General features: G+C 48.8%; 1 protein-coding gene across 2 annotated transcripts in view; it reads right to left on the reverse strand.

The window, feature by feature from the left end:
• The window catches only part of SHROOM3 (shroom family member 3), a 107,164-nt gene that overhangs the window by 33,891 nt on the left and 51,860 nt on the right, over window positions 1–21,413 (reverse strand). The window contains exon 1 of one of the 2 annotated variants that reach the window (XM_079305991.1): window positions 4,238–4,340. The exons of the other annotated variant lie outside the window; for it this stretch is intronic. The gene's annotated coding sequence lies outside the window, so the exon portion shown is untranslated. Of the gene's footprint in view, window positions 1–4,237; window positions 4,341–21,413 lie in introns of those variants that run through there. 2 annotated transcript variants of the gene reach the window in all.

Raw genomic sequence — 21,413 nt, forward strand, 5'->3', positions numbered from 1 at the left:
GATGCTGCCCTCCAGTGAGGTGAAGCACTCCCAGGAAGAGTCAAGAGAAATTTCACTACAGCTCAGCATATGGCTTTGACTTCCAGGGAAAAGTCTTAGATCCTCCTTGGTTTTCAGGAACATAAAGGTGCTGCTCTGTAGATGCAAAACCTTTCACAGCTCTTGGAAAACCCAGAAAAGCCCACTTAGCCTAAATGACCATCAGCTTTTAATGGGAATTTCCCACTTCAGACCCATCTTAAGAATGCACCCCCAGCACTCTGCAACAGCATGAGCTGCATTTCCTTGGAGGGGCAGCCCAAGCACACTGAGGAAGCACAGACAGGAGCACTCACAGCACTGCCAAGTGGCAGTCTGACCTGAGGCTTCACAGCAGCTACAGGTTAACAAGACATCAAAAACTCTTCTTCCCCAGTGGGAACAGCAGCACTTTCTCAAAGGAAGCCACACCTTTGCTAGGGACATGCAGTGATTTGGAGTCACAGCCTGGAAATCTCTGCATATCGACAGGAAAAAGGGGAGCAACACAAATCCCCACTGCCAGCCTCTCATACACTGCACACACTGTGACCATTGCCATTACCAACAGCCCTCCCAAAATGGAACCTTGGTGCAGCCAGTCCCAAACACAAATTCAAGTCACAAGTGCCAAAATGTTTGGAGAGAAAGCAGCAAACCCAAAGCCTATTAAGCAGCCTTCAGTGTCAATATTTACTCCTCACAAATCAGGGACAAGTGGCCCAATAAACAGTGTCAGGCTGAGCCTGGTGAGATGGAAGAGGAAGGGAATAGACTGGGGAAAGGACATGACATTAATCAGTATCACCCCTGCAAACCTTTGACACAAACAAGGTAGTAAACTCAGTAGCCACTTAGAAACTAAGCTCCCTTTTTGCTTCAACAGTGATAGCCCCCAGTTTCCAGCCTGGAGGCTTGGCATCCCTCACAGCAGAGCCACTGGGCCCCATAAAACCCTTCCCTTTCAATCCACCTCTCAACACACACCTCTCTCTGGCCTGGCTTAACCACTCCCTCCCCAACACAGAGCAGATCCATCCAAAGTCTGGCCTGCAGGGAATTAAGCACTCTAGCCAGGAGTGAGTGGGCTCCTAGGCAAACAATGTCTGCACAGGAAGACAAACAAATCAAACCATGATTTCACAAGGCAAACTCCCTGGCTGCAAGAGTCACTTCAAATATCTCAGCTCCTCCTTCTCCCTGCAGATCATTTCTGCCCCTGGGGGGTGGTATAGGCCATTTACTTCTCCCTAGCCCAGATGGGAAAACACAGTATTGGACAAACACACTCCAGGCTTGATATTTCCACCAGGGCTGTAGCTGAGTTTTTAGAGCTGTGCCTCACTAGAGCACATGTTTGCTCCCACCTACCCAGGGAAATTTAAGCTGCCATAGCATGATGAGGATGCCATGGTGCACAGGGGCCCTGTCCCCACTGTCACTGTTCTGGCCACCAGTTACCATCACGTCCTTTGCTTAAATTAGGCTGAAATGGAGTCTGTCTGCAGCCTGGAGCCCTTCTGTAAGTGCAAAGGAATCTGTGCCCTCTGCAGCACACAGACAGGAGCAGGTCACTGCTGGAGAGCACTTGGCCTGGCTATTTTTATTGTCTCCCTGAATACTTTTCTTCCACACTGTTTTGAGTTGCTGAAAGAATAGTAAAGATGAGATTTTTTTTTTAACTAACAGACATGCTGATAATCCATAGGACCCGTGTCCTTTTAACTTTTGGATGTTTCTCAAGTCTCTACCCTTGTTGCCAGGATGCTGAAGGCATTTTGAAGGCACAACATGATGAAATCTAATCAGGGTGAAGTGGGCTGGTTTCATTTCCATCAAATTCCTCTTTCAAAGGCATAAATTTACCCTTCTGATCCCAACCTCTAGAACTGAGCCAATACAGCAGTTACTGCTACATCAAAAACCCAGCCAATCCCCCTCCCTCACAAACAACTGATGACTGAAATTCCTCATGCTTCTTTAAACCCAAGGACACTGCCACTAATTTGAGCCCTGGTGCAACTCAGATGTAAAGGATTAGGGAAGTGGCTCTGATCTGAGCAGAGGCAAGCATGCAGCAATGCAGCACATCAGGGGCAGCCAAGCTTTTCATTGCAGTTAAACTTGGGAACAGCCTCCTAACCCATGGTTTCAAACACACAGGTTTTCCCTCCCACTGGAGCACCCTGAGCAGGGTGCACCTTGAGATGCTGTGGCTACAGCCTGACCCTGCTGACCACCAGCCATTCCCTGCTCCACACCCATTAAGGTCCAGCAGCAGCCACAGTCACTCTGGGCCTGAACAAATGTTAGCCCAGTGGGAATCACACAGGGCATCATAAAACACCCTGTTTGATGTCATATCCTCCTGAGTTATTTACTTACACTGCTGCTGGGGTGAAGAAGGCCAGGGATGGCATGGACCAGGCCCCACTGTGCCAGGTGCTCTGCAAACACCAAGTGAAGGATGGTTGCTCACCCAGGGGACTGACCATTAAAGCAGGGTCCACCCTAACTAAACAAATGCAGGAAGGATGTTTTTCCCATCACCAATCTTCCCTCTGCAGCCTTCCCATGTCCATCTGCTCACCAATGCCAGCTGCATCCTCCTGCTAGAGCCCAGCTTTTCTCCCACTGCAGCCAAGAGCTGGATACTCTGCAGAGGGAGAAGGGCTCTACATCACCCTGCTTTTATTCTCATATAAAATCTCTTCAGGCCTGCTGAACACAGGAGCATTTGTGGAGGCCCCTGGCTGCTGCAGGACACAGCTTGCCTGTCTCCCAGAGGCAGGGCTCCCACGTGCCACGGCAGCAGCCCTCTCTGCAGAGCAATGCCAAGTAGGCTACAGCTTTTCTTTTATGTCCTTATTGCCTTTTGAGCAATGTTTTATAGTTAAACTTCTGACCTGCTGACCTCTGGAAGATAAGCCTCTGTGATCATTAAATGAACTTTCCCTTAAAATTTACAGTAATCCTGATTTCAGTCGAACTGAACTTCCCTCTTCGATTAAAGAACCAGAGGTGCCAAGCACCATTTAATGTGGGCCAACAAGCTCTCAATCCTCTAAATCCCCATATAATGGACGTGCACAGCTCCCCTCCCTCTCCCACTTGTAGGCTGGCCCGGACTTCACCTCTCTCAGTCAAAGGAGTTTTAGGGCATTGATTTTTCCCTACCCTTGTTTCTGCTGGTGTTGAGGAAAATCTGGACCAGCACCTTGCAGGAGCAGAGTCAGGCCCCCATGGCTGAGCAAACACAGCCAGCTGCTGAGCTTCAGCCCTCTGCTGACTGGGATAAAGATGGCTCAGGCTGGGATGAGAAACGACCGTGTTTCAATGGGGGCTGCTGGTGGCACCTGAAGCCAACTAAATTTAAGGCTGGATTTTTTTAGGTAGAACAACATAGAGAGAACAGAATTTAAAAAGCATTACAGCAGGGAATGAGAAAAGCAGACCTTTGGACCTCGTGGGCAGAAGAAGTAAGGGATAAAGTTGGAGTGAAGGCAAATGAGATCTGTGGGTCCCATTTCTCCCAAATTTACAAAGAAAAGTGCTGGCTAATAGTGTTACATTTGAATATAATTCTGTTCTTATCCATTTTAAGGAGTCATTGCAACCAGGTGATAAAACTTCTCAGCTTCTGGCCCGGTATCTCGTTGCAAGGTGCCTGCCAGCAGAACTCCCTGCAGGAACACTACACTGCTCACTAAAACATGTAGCACGGTGAGAGCGCACACGAAACGAGCAGCAAAGGGAGCCTCAAGCGCCGCAGCCGGACAGGGGATGATGCAGCTCCGGACGGGTCCGGGCAATCACGGCACAACGACGGCGTTGAACTCGCACCTGGAGAACCCTCCGAGAAACGAGTTTCGCACACGGACGGGGGAAGCGCGGCACGGCGGGGTCTCATCCTACACCTCTTCCCGTCCCAACTGCTTCTTCCCAGCATCCAGAGGCGTCCAAAACAGCGAACAAGAAAACAGCAGCTGGAAGGGGAGGGGGCAGGCTCCCTTCTCCGGGAGACTCCGCCGGAGCCGGCCGGGTTGCGGAGCCGCCGCCTTTTGTTATCCCGCGCTGCCCGGCCTTAGGAGCAGGAGCGCGCCTGCCCCGCACCCCAGGCAGCCGCATCACGCCGGGTCTCGTCCCCAGCACCGCGCATCCCCGCACATCCCCGCGCATCCCCGCGCATCCCCGCTCCCCCCGCAGCGCCCGCACTCACCGTGCCCCGGGGCGCGGACGGCTCCGCGCTCGCAGCCGCGCCGGGCTCGGGCGCCTCCCGCCGCCCCCGGCAGGTGCCGCGGCGGGCAGCCCGCCCCCGGCACCGCCCCGCACCGGGGCAGCGCCCCCGGCACCGCCCCGCACCGGGGCAGCGCCCCCGGCACGGCGCCCGCAGCCCGCCGCATCCCCATCCCAGCTCCGGCCGGGCGCACACCCCGCAGACACGGGCTCCCTCCAGAGCCCCGCTCTTCCCCGGCCCTGCAACAGTGCAGGGCACCTTCCCACAAACCAGAGGCGGCTGCCGGTGCTTCCGAATGCCCGCTGTGGCACCACGGCAAAGCCACGTTACTGCTGCGGGGGCTTTACCAGCGTCTGCTGTCACTGCGAGGTGCGTTTCACACAGGTCATTTAACCAGAAAATGAGCTACATGCAACGAGCTGTTACGTCTCACGAAGGGAGAAGACCCCTTCCATTCTTCGTACTGTTGTAAAAAACTTCACGCCGCACAATGATTTGTGTCACACACGGGAAGGCGCTCAAGTTTCAAGTGAGAATTTGTACTTCTAATGCCCTGCTTTGGGCATGAAACAAGCACGGTGCTCTCCCAGAGCTAAGCTGCCTTGTGCCTGGGGAATTAAAGACGCCAGACGTGGTGCTGTGGAAGTCTTCCTGCCTGAAGACTGCAGGACTTCATTTCCCCGTTCCCAGTGGTGACAGATATTGCAGGTGAAATGAAATCAGTTTCTGCTTTCCCACCGTGCCACTTGCCACCTTCCTTCCTGCCCTTGCCAAACACCTGCCTCTCCCTTTCTGCTCTGTACCCTCCCTTAAACCTCCTGGTTTTTTTCTCTAGCAGCTGTTTCCTGTCAAGGGGTGGCTCCATGTTCACCCCTGTTTTTTGGATTTGCACATGGAAGCAAATTCAGCACCTGCTCTGTTAACAACCCCTGAACTTCAACTCCCCTGAAGGCTGCTGGCAGCACCAGAGAGCCATGCAGAACCAAGAGGGCAAGAGGGGGAATATGAAGGAAAAAATACACCTTTTGAACCCAAAGAGGTGACTGAAGGAGATGCTGGAAAAGTTGCTGGAAAAGTTAATCTTCATAATGTGAGTATCTGACCCACAACAGATCTTTTATCCAGGAATATTCAAACATCACTCAAAAACATCCCTATTTTATACAGAAAGAGAATGATATTTTATAGAGTAGGGAAAGGGATGGGATCGTAATCTGACCAGGAAGGAATCCCACTCCCAACATGCTCTTCACAAGAGGTCTCCCTGAAGCCATTTGTTCACCCACTGTTAAGCTATCATATGTTACATAGATAATTTTACTTCTGTTTACATGTAACTGTATTCTGACTAGCTTAACATGGTTCCTGTTGGTCTCATTTGAACTAATAGATTGAAAGGGTGCATCTGTATCAGGTGAAATTATGCTCAGCCAGTGCTACTTTTCATGTTGATGTCTCTCTCCCTACCTGCACACTCACAATCAGCAGCCTGAAATGTTTAATACTTCATCAGCTGCAGAAATCATTGTGGTAAACCAGTGTGGGAGATGCAGAAAAAACACCTGAGGTGAGGTTACAAAGGCAGTGAGCATTACTTCTGAGTCCTAGTGATGGAACCCATCATGAGGTGGCACCTCTCTCAGCAGGTTAAGGGCCATTTCCTGCATTTTTTAAACTTGTGCTTCCTGAGGAGAATATTTGGTGTGTATAAAACCTGGGGTGCTGTCACACACCTGTCTGTGAGCTCTCTCAGCTGGATTTCCACCTGGGACAACAACAGACCCCTCCCATGCACGTGCCTAAGGGGATGTATCATCAGGATGGGTAAATAATTCCAGCAGCTCCAGATCACTGTCTTGTGACACAAAAGGGCAGGTTTGGGAAGCAGGATTAAACAGCCTGGTAATAGGGATGACTCAGGTGGTGCTGCCTTCCTGTCCCCTTTCATGGCAAGAGGCACTTTGTGATCCAAGCTGAGCACACCCATCACCCAGCTCAAGAGCTGGTGTCTGTGGCCACCAGCCAGAGTGGCCCTGCTGCCAGCAGAGCTGCTCTGTGCAGATGTCACCCACTGCAGCCATGGCTTTTGCCATCACTTCTCCCAAAGGCATGACTTCTCCCCTCTCTGACTGGAAAGCTACACGGAACACTCAATATTCCCACAGCAGCACGTGCAGCATACGTCACCTGCTCAGGATCATTCCATGAGGATCCAGAAGGACCCATGATAATTTGCTCCATGAAATGACTCCAGATGGTTTGATTGATATTTGAAACACTTGAAGTGTACTTTGCATCTTGGCCAGCCATTTGGCAAGATACCGAGTGGCAAACAGGGTCACAGACATTACCAGGCAATGAAACAAAGTCCAGGTTTGGGATGTGATCATAAGAACCCATGAACCCTCCTGTGATTAAAACAACAACAAAAACATTACCACCAGCAGCATAAACCTGAGGCTCCCCATAACCTTGGACTATTTACTGAAGCATGATAGCATTTAGGATAGAACAGGGACTCGCCCTGAGGCAGAGGACAGGCAGCTAATCCAAGTGGGAATTTACTGGGAGGGATCACAACAAGCACACAGTGCTGACAAAACGAAACAGCTTCCATCCCTGCTGCCCTGGAGCAGCCAGCACAGCCACAGGGAGCTCTGGCTGATGGCAGCCACATCTCAGAGGTGCTCAGTGTCCTGGCTGGAACCCCTCACTGGCCCTACACAGATAACCCATCAATTCCATCCTGTTCCTGCTTCGATGGAAAAGTGTTTGTTCCCTGTTCAGGTGGAGCAGCCCCAATGGCATGTCCTGCATGGGACAGCTCAGCTCAGCTCCCACTGAACTACCTCCAGAACTTTTTCCAGCAGGACCATGCTGGGAATGGTCCTACATGCCCTGCAGTGCTTACCCTGGAAGGAAAAGCCCTCCTGTACCAAAAAATGAAAGAATGGCTGTAACTACGCAGGATTTCTCCACAGGGTAACTCTTGTGACACCAGTATCAAATATCATATCCTACAAGGGGTAAGAGCCAGGGGAAGGACTCAGAGAGCTTTTTAAAATATTTTTTTTTGCAGGATTTTGGTTTCTTACATGGTGTTTGCTTCCAATGGCAGTTTAATGCTATTTCAGCTCAAGAGCAGAGGTCACATAATCTTCCTCAACACTCATGGGTCTTTTGAAGTTTTCCTCTGTTCTGCTGGTGTTCTCACTGCTTTGAGAACTTGCACTCACAGAAAACTCGGATCTTGCAGTGCCCAGATGGACTCCTGACCTGTGTCTCCAGTTGCAGCAAGCTGCACTGGAAGCAGAGTGAGTTATGGCAGAGACAGGTATGAGTTGGTGCCTAGAAGGTCCATCTTGCCCATCTCCCTGCCCTTTCCCACCTGTATCCAAAGCATGCAGGCAGTTTCACTTCAGGTCCCACGCCACAGTCACAGCAAACAGGCAGTGTACACACTGCTGCCATCAGCTCCAGAGCCTGCCAGCTGGGCTGGAACAGGGACAGAGAGCCCAAAAACTCTGTGTACCCACCACTGTACACTGTCTTTGTTTGAGCATTGCCTTTGTTTGCCTTTGGGAGGAGATGGAGACACCCTAAGACTATGCACATCCACATCCCATCCCTTCCCAGAGATGACAGGAATATCTCTGCTGTGGGAAACCAAAGGACTCAGGCATTCATTCAGGTGTCCTTTCTCTTCTGTTTCTTTCTACTCATCACAAAAACCCCTCCCGTGTTCCTGTTCTCCACCTGCCTGGCTCCCTGGCAGCTGGATGCCCTCTGGGCTCCCCTCATCCCACACTTCCCTGTTTTCCCAGCCTCTTGTTTCTGGCAACATGAGCTGCTGGACACAGGGCTGGGATATGGCTGCTGTTATCTGAAGGATGAAAAGACAAAGGGAACCAGGCCCAAAGGAGCCTGTGGCTGTTCCTGGTGCCCCTGGCTGGCTGGGCACTGCAGATGCCAGGCTGCAGCACAGCAGGGCCCATGCTGCATTTGTCAGGCAGCTGGTGTGAAATGTGAGACCCTCGTCACGTCTGCTGGGGGAGGAAGGGAAGGCGTGGGATGGACAGAGGAAATTGGGTTTGGAGATAAACCAGGGGCTGCATTGCAGAAGGATGATTTCCTTTGAGGAGTGTTTGCAGTGCTGACCTTCCCACAGACCATGAAGAGTGAGGGCTCAGAAGGGCTGGAGCCAGGGCCATCAATCAGGGGAGAACAGAACTTCCAGGGAGGCTCTGGTTTTCCAAAAGGTGCCCAGTTGCCTTTCGGTTTGGAAGACTTGAACCATGAGTTGCTCAGAGCCAGGACTATGAATCCAAGCCTGTAAAGCTGGGAGAAGTTTGGAGAAACTCCCTGTCTTGGCTCATCTCCAAGTCAAATTAACTCCTGGAAGGTGAGGAGGTGTTCAGATAAATATCAAATCGCTCTCCAATCGGTCAAGGCCATTTTTTCCAGTGAACAAAAAGGATTTTTATTGGATCTCTCTCACACTGCATATTTTAGACTGAACTTAAGATCGCTGTGAAAAAAGAATCAGAATAAGGAAGTCCAAATCCTGCAGCAATGAATAAAACTCATTATTAAATTTCCTCATGAAGACTTCACCCAAATAAACCTAATGAAAAATCAATTTAAGATTGAACTGAGTCTGGATGCAAGAGATTTCTATGGAAGTTCACTGTTATGTGGAAATTCTAAAGGGAATTTGGAAAGAAATCACATATTCACATGTGCTGACTTGGGGAAGGTAATTCCTAATGTTTTTATTCAACTATCCTGTCCTCTGCACTGAAACTTTCTAGACTATGGCCCTAAGTCTGCCCTTGGTTCTTGGTACCACAGTCACTGTGAGCACCCCTCTGTGCATGGAGAGATCTCTAAGAGAAAATTCATCATGATGATAACATAAAGAGGAAATAGTAGAGGGCTTCTTAAACAATCCAAGGAAAATAGATGTGAATCCACTTTTCCTGCAACATCCCAGAGAGGTGAAAGGAAGGCAGAGAGAATGGCAGTTTTCTCTGTCTGTGAAAAAAACCCCTTTCCTTCTGAGCTACTGACAAAAAGATTTAGGGAAAAGAGGAAAAAAGGACATTTGTACAGCAAAGAAAAAAGGGAGAAGGCTTTGAAGACCTAATTAACAGACTGTCCTGAGTCACTTCTGTTCAGCTGTATCACAAAAGTCTGACAGAGATCCATGGGACCACAACAACCTGCCCAAGAGAGTAAGACACTGTAAACAAAACCAGTCACTCCAAAAACCCACCCCCCTCCAAATCCAGGGGGCTGGGAAGAGGAGGAGGCTGCAGCTGAGGCCTGTTTTCCTGTTCACTAATAAATTTAGTTTACAGAACCTTTTGTGAGCCCTTTTTAAGGTTGTTTGTTGATTAAAGCGGCAAACAACAAACTTAGCCTTAATTTATGCTTCTTTAAACATTTCAAGCTTGGGGAGGTGCTTTTTATAGGAGTTAATGAGGCAGAATAGGTTCTTTAAGGGGAAGATATTTTCTCACCAAATTAAAACCTGTATTGAAAATAAAATAATGAGATAAAGGTGGCTTTTCTTTCAGAAGTAAATAAATCTTGGAGTAGGAAACTTCTCACGCACTTGGAACTGTCCTTATCGGAGAGATCTGAGAACAGCAAGTTCACAAGATGTTCTCACTCTCCTTTTTTTTAAATTTATTTTGCCTTCTTCCTTTCATGTAAACAGTAATAAAGCATTACTTGCTCTCAATGTGCAAACAGTTCCAGCATGGGAGAGCAAGGAAACACTGGGAGCAGTTATTTGCCACAGCAGAGCCATGAGAGCCCAAGGCAGGGACTTGGCCCCACCATAACCCAGGCAGGCCAGAGAAATGGGCCACATTGTGCCACCTCAGACACCTGGGCAAGGCTTAGAGTAGCTCCCAGTAAGACCCTAAGGCAGGCTGAATTTTCCCAGTTAAAGATAGCCTCGGTTCTGCTGCATGTTGGCAGCTGGTGCAGCAGCACAAGGAAAATCAAGCAGCAGAGTGGGCAGTGCTGGGAGCTGCCGTGACACCAGCAATCAGCAGCGGATGTCATTAAGTGGGGACAAACAGGCACAACAAGGTCCTGATGTGATAGGAGAGCATCAGCCCTGGCTCCTCTCGGAAATGGGGAAGAAAGGTTCCCTTTCATGCAGCTCCAAGCACACTGGAGGAGATAACCCTGTTTGTCTTCGCCGGAAAGGCTGCCTCAGCGCCGGCCTGGCAGGGACAAACTGTCTGTGCAGTCCCTGCACTTGGGGGGAATCTGGTTTTCAGTGAAATGTCAGTATTCCCTCTGAAAAGAAGCCCAGCTTTTTGGCTTATTCCTTACCAAAAGGAAATGGGATGTTTGTGGCGTTGTGCTGAATTATCCCTTCTGTATGGGTAAGAACAGGGCTGAGCCTGCTCTGGAGCTCAAATAGCGTGTTCTCCCTTCCATCTTTGGAAATGTGCAGGCAGACAAGGCAGCTGCGAGCAGGCTGTAACTTCCCCCAGGATGCTGGGAGCTTTGCAGGAAGGCTGTGCTCACCCTCCTGCTGCTGGAGGCTCACCAGGGGTAGGGAAGTGCCGTGCACCTGCGGGAAGCCGTGGCAGAGCCGGTGCCTTATGCAATCCAGCGACAGCTCACCTCAAATTTCAAAGCAGCTGTGAGACTCAGCACCATGAGGAGGGTATGAATGGGGCTGTTTTCATATCTGCCATGCAAATGTCTGTTAGCACAGCAATATTATCCGTTGTTATCCTCAAACAGCGGGATTTTATCCGCCGGCCTCCCCTCTCTGATGGTGGAAAATGTATACACAGGATAGTCAAAGGAACCTGAGCCGCCAGCCAGCCACGCCCCGTGAAACCACACACTGCAGCAGTGAGAAAAGGAGCTCAACAGGACCAAAGAGTCAACACCCGGGGGAATTCCAGCCTTGGCTAACGGCTTGGGAAGATCAGCCCCTGCAAGCCCAAATGCTGTGTGGAGCTACCCTGCAAAGCAGCTGTGAGAGGCAGATCAGCCAGAGAATGACTAAGAGAGATAAAGAGAAATTGTGTGCTCTTCTCTCAGTCCATGAAAGCACAGCAACAGTGCTCTGGCATTAGCTGCAGACATGCAGCATGGAGGGGCACGGAAGCACTTCACAGCCAGGAGGGAAATCAAGGAATGCATCAACAGCTCTCCAGAGGAGTCCCCAGAGGCAGGCAAGGAGAAGAGAGGGTCACCAAACAGAGACTTCTGACTGCACTGAGGTGTCAGTGTCTGAAACACCAAGATGAAACATTTCCAAGCTGTGAGCCAGCCAAAGGCAAGCAATGGGATATGAAGATAAGGCAAAGACTCTAAGGGCTAAAATCACATCAACTAGATGAAAGCATTACCAGGATGTTGGAGTCTGGAGGGACAGGAGGCAAAGCTTCTTCATGAACTTCTCTGCTCTGTCGTGCACATATCCACAAAGGGCAGCCTGAAATTCCCCAATACACTGAGCATCAGCTGGGAATGTTTCATGAGCTCTCCCACTGGACATGAAAATCTAAATAAAGTGAAAATCCCTCTTAGGTGCTGTGGACATGATGCCTGCTCCAAAGCTGCTGAACAGAATGGAGAACTGAGCACCTGTAGCTCCCCTCAGTTATGCCTGCTCTGCACAGCCCTTACAATTTTTCATTTCTAATTAAGAGCCATGAACCAGACTCCAAATCAGACAGTGTCAATCAGCATAACTCCCTTTTCCCTCTGTCTCTGGTGGTGCTGGAAGGGAAGATCCCTGTGCTGCCTGTGCAAGTCTCAGGTGTCCCAGTCACAAGGACAGGCTGCACCTGGCTGCAGACACAACCCCCAAAAGCTCTGCTGGGCTGTGGAGCAACAAAACTGGGCCCATGGGCTCACAGTTCAATCCTCCTTCTCCCAGGGACTCCCTGCCAGGTGAAGGCATTGGACCTTGGAATGGGATTGTAACTACAGCTGGTCAAAAATTTACTGCAGACGCTGGTTCTGTTCAATGAAATGCCTGCAGGAAACATCTACTGATTCACTCACATGGTTAAAAATAACTGACCTGTTTTCAGGTTTTTTGGAATGGAATGAGAATCCTCCAGATCAGCCTCTCACATGAATGATTTGTTTTGTTTTCTTTTGCTTTTATTTTTTTCTCATCACTGAATCCTTCCTCTATTTCAGACTTTAGGTCTTTCATTCACTGGGTTTTTTTACAACCCTCTGGCTGTCAGTTCTTCCCCCACAACCTCTACTAATTTTCTTCCTTTTCTGAGCCCTCTTATCTTCAAGAAAGGATGCAGTTTTAAAATAGAACAGACTTTTATTATAGCAATTTACATTTTAGACATTATAATGAGTGAATAACCTGAAGCAAATTTGCTCTTACTTTTCCCCACCTGGGTTGGTTCTGCAGTGCTAACAATTATTCAGAGAATCCAGCATTTTATAATCTCTCAGACACACTCTGGTCCAGCCCTCCACCTTGAGTAAATACATGGTGTGTATAAAGGATTTGGATTCACCTAATAAGCCAATGGATGTCACTGTTGCTCTACACAAACCAAAACGAGAAAGCAAAGAAAGATGATTAAACCAAAATAAAGTTCCAGGAGCAAGTTCTGTGACGTGGTCTGTGCAGGTTACACTGGGCAATTCCCTCAGGGGCTTCCTAAGTGCATGTCCAAGGCATCCCACTGTAACTACAGAGATAAGATCAGGCTGACAGCTGGAGGGCTTCAGGAAGGTTCCTGCTGTTTAACCCCTCCAGCTGCAGCCTCCCCTGAAACCTCAGCAGCAAGAGGCATTAGTTGATGAGTTTCCTGGGAAGAACCCACCCTTGTGCAGCAGGATGCTCCAGGCTGGGACAAAGTAGGTCAGCAAGAGGCTCCTCAGCCACGGCCAGAGCTGCAGCTGCCACATTTCTAGGTCAGTGCTCACTGCTGCTTCAATGAGCTGATAAAGGTTTAAGAAACAAGTGGAGGTTTTGGTTGCACCCCTGTGTGCCAGGCAGCAGCTCAACACCTGATGAGTGCTGCTGCCACTCAAGAATCACTGGTGAAATTAAGAGTGTTTTACACTGAATTACTAACAGAGCTCAGGGAAACTCGGAGAGAAAGGCAGGGTCACCAGAGCACAGAAAATATGGCTCAAAAGTAGAGATAAAAGTTCTGAATGCTGTGAGGGAAAATGAAGAAAAATGCTCCAAAAGTATGAGGAGTGTGAAGTTTCTGATCCTGGTCTAGTTCTGCCAAACTATCCTCAGTAAGAACTGTCCCTCATGTACATGGACTCTGCCTCTGTGACAAGAGCTCAGACAACTGGAATTTATTTCCTGAAAGGAAGAATATTATTTGATCAACTGTGAACAAAAATGCCTGAGGCTGTGTGAGACACTGTCAAGATGCCAGTGCAAGAAATCCATTTGTTATCCTGTGAGATCCTTAGGAAGATCTGGGAGCCCTGTCTCAGAACAGGCTGAGCTCGTTCAAGTCTCTCCCAAGACCCAGAAGCCTGTGAGTTGCCTAATTGCAGCACCCAGGAAGGAGCCTGTGGTAAAGCCTTGTCAGGCACAGCTGTAGTTACTGTTTGTGCCTGCTCCAAGGATGTGGGACTGTTCCACACAACCACGACTCTGTCTGCTCTGCCCTGTCATTAGTCCTCAAAGAGACACCTCACCTGCAATGACAGCTGCACCCACCACATCTGTAAAGGCACACTCACACTAACCTTTGTTTTCTTAACTTTCAGAACCTGCAGACTAGGTTTAGGTGCCTGAATTCCCTTTTGCAGGTGAATGAAGTTTTTCTCCTGTTGAATAAAGTCAGCTGGTCCCAAAAACCCTTCTGCCTGCTTACCTGCAGCAGCCCCATCCATGTTGTCCAGAGGTTTTGCAATGGCACTTTTGGCACTGGCCATTTCCCACCCCTATCCAGCCTCGTGGTGTGACAGCTGTGGCAGAGGGAGAAGCCCAGGAGCCACTCCACATCACAACTCTGATGTTGTGATACTGTGATGTTGTTCACCCTGTGCTGACGTCAATGAAACCCTTGTCAGCTTCCATCACTAAAACAAATTCTGCTTTATTTACATTGGCCAAGCCGAGGAATTTGCACTTAACACTTATCAAGTAAATAGCAAAAGAGAAACACTTGACTCTCCAAGTGATAGAGAATGACATAACCTAGAGTTGGGTAAAACATGTAAAAACTAAAATCTTAGACATCTATATAAAAATGCCTCAATGTAAGTATGTTTAAACTGCAGCTCACCATAATTTCCTTGAGATTGTCATGGATAGTAAGCACTTATGAAAAGGCTAGCTGGGTATATCTTAATTCTCAGGTATTTGGTCTGCAAGGAAGGTAATCACTCGAACAGTGATGTTTTCAGGCATTGCACAGTAATTCAATACTACGTGACCACAGAGCTCTGAAAGAGGCATCATTTAATGGCTGAAAACAAGCCTGTGCCCTCAATCTGCTCTAAAGGAGAGAGGCCACCCTGCCAAAACCCTGCAGCAATTTACACTAAGTATGGTGCCACGGGAAGGCACGGGGCCCTGGCAGAAAAGGAAGCTGTCCTGTCATTTCATAAGGTCAAGATTAAATTATAAGATACGCTGTTGCTATAAAAGAAGGCTGCTCCACACCTGGTATCATCAGGTCTTAAATCCTGTTGGTTGAAAATCCCCAGTGCCACCACACTTAATTATGTACCCATGCAAAGGCAAAGAAGTTGCTGTCCAGAACTGGATCAAAAGGATTGTAAACTCAGCTTTAGGTCTGGATAATAGATCTTTCTGCAATCTTTTTTAATTAACTAGCTCCTGAATCTCACTCCCACCCCTGGACAAACACAGCAGCAGAAGAGCAGCAAATACCATGCACTTGACAGGGAAGGTGACCAAGCACACAAACCGAGCAAAGGCAGGACTTGTCTGAGTGACACAGTGCCACCTGTGCTCAACCTCCCAGGTGATCTGATGCTGTTCTGATCAGCTTGTCATCATCTAAACATCAGGAAGACACATTCTCACAATATGGAGCCCACACAGAGCAAAGCAGCCCGCTGACAGCAGCATGCCCAGGCTGGGGCAGGTGGCACTGCCCCACAGCCAAATGCCAGCAGGTTGTGTCAGCACAGCAGATCCAGCTGTGCTCAGCACACAAGCAAAGAGAGAAGGAGAGGTGACAGCGAAGCGCCGGGTGCCAGCTCACCGAGTGCCGGAGCGCCCATCCCTCCGCAGAGCGGGCAGCGGGGCTCTCGGGGCAGGCGGGAGCCGTACGCACCGTGCGGATGCTCGGCGGAGCGCCAGGACCTGCTCAGGCCGTGCAGGGGCAGCGCTGCCCGGAGCCCCGCCAGCCCCAGCCGGGCCAGGGCAGGCAGCGCGGGGAGCCGGCCGGCTGGAAGGGGAGCACACAGCCCGCTCACCTTTTAACAGGCTCGCAGGGATAATGACAGAGCTCAGCCAGCCAGCCGTGGCTCGGCAGTAATTGCCCCTGCTGCAGGCACCCAGCTGATGAGACGAGACAGCAGAGACAGGTGACTAGACCGGGCCAGGAGCGGCAGAAGGGATGCAGGAGGGAGGTGTGCCTTGTTGTCACCCCCCACAAAAGCACTGCCATGGCTCTGAAGCTAAGGCAGGACCCTGTGTTTTACTGATCCTGAGCTGTCCAAGCTCAAGCACACCAGTGCTGCCTCAAAGGCTTGCACAAAGGAGTGATGGTTTAGCCCAGCCTCATCCAACAGAGCCTGAAATGATCTTAGAACTGCAAAAGCTCCAATCCCAGTGTCACAGCGGAGTCACAGCTCCTTGGGAAATGATAGTAAAAAGAAGCCAAGGCAATGCCAGCCTTCATTCCTGGCTTAGATCAGCTCCCTGTGTGATCTCCAACACCCACGAAGAGAGCTCAGAAACAAATTTTATTGCCAATTTCACAACCACACCTAGGGGTGCTCTCAGCCCAGCCCTCACATCAGGACCGTGGCTGGGTAACAGCCTGGTCTTTCCTGGCTCAGACACTTCTTCAGACACTGCCTCTCCTCCTCCAGCAATGAGTACCAGCCCTGGGAAGCTCCTGTGCTTCCTGGTATGCAGTGATACTGCACGGCTGACTGGGGAAAAGCTACTGTCACATGTATCCCTCTCCTCCCTTGCTGCTGTTTCTCCTCTGCCCCAGGGGGAAAGGGATGAAAAAGGAGCAGTATGATGAAATTAATAGGGAAACACCAGAAGAAATGAGAGAAACCACAAAGAAGCACAGAGAAAGGCAGACAAGAATCCTTAGAGAAAAGGTCACCTAACAGAATCATACAGGATAACATTTCCATGCATATTTGGTGCCATCCTATCAAATTAACCACTAATTGTCTCATAGAAGGTACATTAAAACATTGATTAAAAGGATTTCATTCCTCATTATAGTCTGAAAGATAATGGCTGAGCTAGGTGTATCTTGTACCCACCCACATGAAGTTAAATAAGGGCATTTCCAATCCTGGAGGAAGCAGGACCTACTTGACCTGTTACATGGATAGTGGAGCTGAAGCACTGCTAAATGTATAGGTAAAGATCTTTAAAAAGCAGGTGCCAAAATTCATGGTCTGAGTTCCCAAAGCACAGGGCAGTTTGCACTGCCCTCGAAGAGTCCATCTTGGCTATTCACAGAGTTTTGGAAAAGCAGGAGAAGAGAAAAGAATCCCTTTGGATGAAAAGCTTGTGAGCCAGGGCTGGGATGGGAAGCAGGGTCAAGCACATCAAGGCACATCACAAGTTCAGCTCCAGTGCCTGGTACAGAGTGTGTTTGCTGAATTTATGGATGTTTTCCCATCCCCATGCAAGGAGGCTGTGTGTGCTCACTGTATCAGTAACAGGAGATCAGGGCACCTTCTGCTTCGTTAGCCATGTGCTGAAATCCAGCATGCTTGCTTCACAGGGCACACATGCAGCAGGGCAGGGCTCCCTCTTTGATCTTCAGCCTGCTCCCTCTGGGATCACTTTGGATGTTCAACTCCTCCTTGTGTCCCAGGAAACATGTCACCATAAAACAGGAGGACCAGAACCAAGGGAAGTACAAACAATCCCACTCCCAAACCAATATATTCACTGCACATCTCTGATTACAGCCAGCCAGATCTATAAGCCTTGTGCTGGAGACAGGAACGTGTTTAATTACACAGGGTCCCTAGGCTGCCAGGTAGCCAGCTGCTCTCTCAAATTAGCCTGGTATGGTTTTTCCCTCCTCCCTGGATACATCTCCAGAGCTGCTAATGCTGAAAGCAGCTACAGCCTGGATCAAAGATCCTCGTGGATGCCAAGCAGGACCTTGTTAGTACTTCAAAAAATGCTTTGCTGGATGGGCTCTCCATATTGCTAAAGAAAAAATAACACCCTCATAATACAACTTCTCACTCAGTCAACCTACATGCAAAGTAGTTTACTCAGATGAAAAACTGTATTTTCACTTCATGTTGTGAAAGAACACAAAGGTTCCCATCTAACATTCCACCTCCTTCTACCAGCAGCACACTAAAATTTCCATTCTTTGAAGGCGAGCTGATTTCTGAACAGATGGCATGAAGGACACCTGGCATTCATCACTTCCAACTCAAGGAAGCACTTGTACTTAGGTTAGCCTCAAGTGCATGCCCAGGGGCCTTGCTTAAAGCAAGTCAGGGATTCCTTATGCAAGTATTCACCCATAACTGGGGTTGATTTAAAACCCTGTCTGTTAATTTGGCACAGTATTAGCTATGACCTTCCTGTTTCCTCCTGGCAGAGATGCTGCAGAGTGACCTTCAGCCATGCTGGCAGGAGTTGCCAGTGTGCTGGGGAGGTTGAGGAAAGGCCAAGCCAGTGTGTATGATGGGTGTCTGATGGCCAAATGATCCTAAGAGGAAATGAAATTTCAAGCTTAAAAGTGAATGCTTTGTTTTGAGCAGGAAATGATGATTATTTTCATGAGGAAAGCCAGTGCCATCCAACCTCTGCCATGGATCTGGGAATTGATACCACAGTGTCCTGTACAGGCTGCTCAAGCTTTGGTCAAGCAACTCCCCTTGGGATGGAAATGGTGTTGGGCTTTTTTATTAATGCTTGGACATGTGACTGAGTATTTCCAAAGTTCAAACCTCAAGCTTTTTAATTTCTCCCAGAGGTGATGCAGATCTTGTGAACTGGGCTTGGAGCATGTCATCACCAGGAGAAATGTAGTAAAAACTAAATAAATTGACTGAGAGTACTCAGAGTGGCCCAGGTCTCTCTTTGCAAAGGCCAGACACTCAAGGTTTTATTATGCCAAGGGAAGCACAATAATTTCCCATGTGCTTGAGAGTAAATGAGAGCAGAATCAGACTCCACAGTAATTGAGAACTGGTAGTGAACTTGCTCTGTAAGTCCCTCTAAGCCCCAAGCCACCCATCATGCAGACGGTATTAATTTTAAGGGGATAAATAATGCAGAGCAAAGAAAAAAAAAATCCCACAGTCAACCCACAACATTCCAGAGCTATTTACTGTGTGGGGCTTTTTGTTGTTTTATAGTTTTTTTTAACAGTTTTAAACACTGTCCTCTTGATTCATGAGTTTGGTCTCCAGTGAATAACAGGAGGTTTTTACAAGACCAGCAAACACTCTGCTATTATATTTTTTTAACCCCAGCTGTAGCAGTGGTGATCTGTGACAGTTTGATAGCTGCTGTATATACAGAGCTGGGGCTGGAATTTTTTTTCCTTTCCCTCTTTTTTTCCCCCCTTTTGGTGAGAGCTGGGGCCAAGCCATGGCAGACAATCTTGTAACGTGCTGATTTGTTCTGCTGGCATCTCTCACCCTCAGCTTGTCACATGCACTTTTCAGCATGCACTAAAAAACTAATCAAAACAATCCTGCAGCGTGAAAGGTGCAGGCAGCGACTTTCTGACACTTGTCAGGAATTGCCATCACTGGGAATTCTCATGCCCCACCACCCACCCTGACTAACCTTCATAACAAAACAGGGCTCAGTGCCTTCAGAAATGATTCAGGTCAGAGCAAATGTTGCTGGTGTTTTATCACCCGGGAAACTCAGAAACTTTCCAGGAATGAAGTTATGGGAGTGGGGCAGCCCAGGGAGCTCTGATGGGCTGTCTCCCTTAGACAAGGAGCCCTCAGTGTCACAGCAGCACGTCCAAGGGCAGGAGAGCAGGCAGCAAAGAGCCCTGAGAACCTGCAGGACACTGCTTACAAACAGGTGGCTGAATGCTGAAGAAAGACACACAGAGAGAACAAGCAGCAAGACACAGGCATGAATGGAATATATTTTACAGCCTGGCATGAGGAATTTAAGGAATTAAGATGGTTCTTTTTTGTTTCCCAGCTTAGCAGAAATATTCAGGCTTTAATTATCATTCGTCTTGCTGATAGAACATAAATCCTCGAGAATCCCCTTCTGGGGCACTCTGCAGCCTTTGACTTACCTGACACCCAGAAAGAATTTGATTTTGTGCCTGACATCGCTGTCAGCAAAGAAGAGAAACCAGTGTTAAGAGGTTTTAGCCTCCTTTGTTGATCTTGGCTTACACAGTTTGAGGACCTCAGGAAGACTGGCATTAAACAAAAAAGTCCAGTGTGCTTTTGCCCTAAATTCCAGGGTGCTACTCTGTGACAGCACTGCTGGCAGTGACCCCTCTCCCTTCCTCCAGCACATGGCCTCTGGCCCCAATACCCAAGGGCTTGATCCTGTGGGCTGTGCCCACTGTCCCCACACCAGCACCAGGGTAATCCAGAGCATTGCAACTGCTCACACTCTTAAATCTGATCATGACCTGAAAAGCTCTGCTGGATCAAACCAGAATATTTGGCACTGGGTAGTTCAGGAACCACTTCTTTTGGTGAATCGTATTCTATGAGCCCTTTTGCTTCAGCAGCCCAGCAAACACCCCCAGTAAGAGATAAAGGCAGTGAAACCATGAGGGGAGCAACCCAGAGCTAGACTGAAGTGTCAATCACTAATTTTTTTGCTTGCTTTTGGCTAAATCAATACTTGTGAGTAAAGGAAACCTCCTGACCTCCAGGCCTGGCACAGCTCACTGAACTGCTGGGGACTCACCACAGGATGCTGCAGGTCTGAGCCCAAGGTGAGCACTTAATCTTCAAAACCCTGTAGCTCAAGTTTCAAGGAAAATCTGCCTCTAATTCACCTTTGTTTCTGTTAGAGCCCAAAAGGGTTTAAAGACAATGTCAGGTAAAAGATCTGCAGGGAGTTAAAGCCCCACTGACAGCCTGACTTTAATCCCCAGGATGTGTTTGGAGCTCTGGCTATTCCAGCCACATCCCAGGAGCTCTATTCTGCCCCATTTGCTCAGGCTGTTTCTTCCACTGGAGTCACAGGAATGTGACTGAGAATAAATCTATCAGCTAGAGAGAAACCTTCTCTTTACATCTCTAAGGGCTGATGGAGTTTAAGCAAAGGATTTAGAGCAGCTCACTCTGTTGTTCCTGTGCCCTCTGGCATTGCACATGGAACCAGGAGCCAGGTTTTATAGCATAAACAAAGCAGGTTGCTGAACAATTGAGCTGACAAACTGGTTGGAAAGGTTGTGCCTCCAATCTGGCAAAGAGGCAAGCTGGTCTCCTGACCTGAGGAACAAATCCTGCCCCTTCTTTCAGGGAACAGATGTCCCCATCACCCTCCTGTCCTGTGCTTGTGTCAGCTGGTAAAGGCAGGTGATCAGTACTGTGAGAGATCAGGCCCTGATCAGGAATCCTGCTTGGCCTAACCTTAAAACATACAGGCTAGCAGTCAAAACAAGGCATTTTGTTGGGGTTTTTTAATGCTGGGGTGTAATGTGGGGACAGCTCCCAGGGATCCTCTTTCCAGTCTCTACCCCATTCCCCTCTCTTACTCCAGAAGAAGGAACTATCAAATTGTTGGGTATCTGCCTAAAGGAGAAGAACCAAAGGGAGAGCTCAGGAACTGGGGAGAGCAGCACAGCTTCACATCATCCCAGTGAAATCTTCCTAAAGGCAACCAGTGCATTTCTTTCCTGGTAAAACTGGTGTAAACTTTACTCATTCCTGCCTTATGGAAGCATCACCACATAGCACCTCCCTTTAGCATGAACTGTGATTGCCAGCAAGCAATCCCAGCAGCAGCTCTTACACTGCACTCTTC

Source organism: Erithacus rubecula, assembly GCF_903797595.1.
Source record: "Erithacus rubecula genome assembly, chromosome: 5".
Lineage (NCBI taxonomy): Eukaryota > Metazoa > Chordata > Aves > Passeriformes > Muscicapidae > Erithacus > Erithacus rubecula.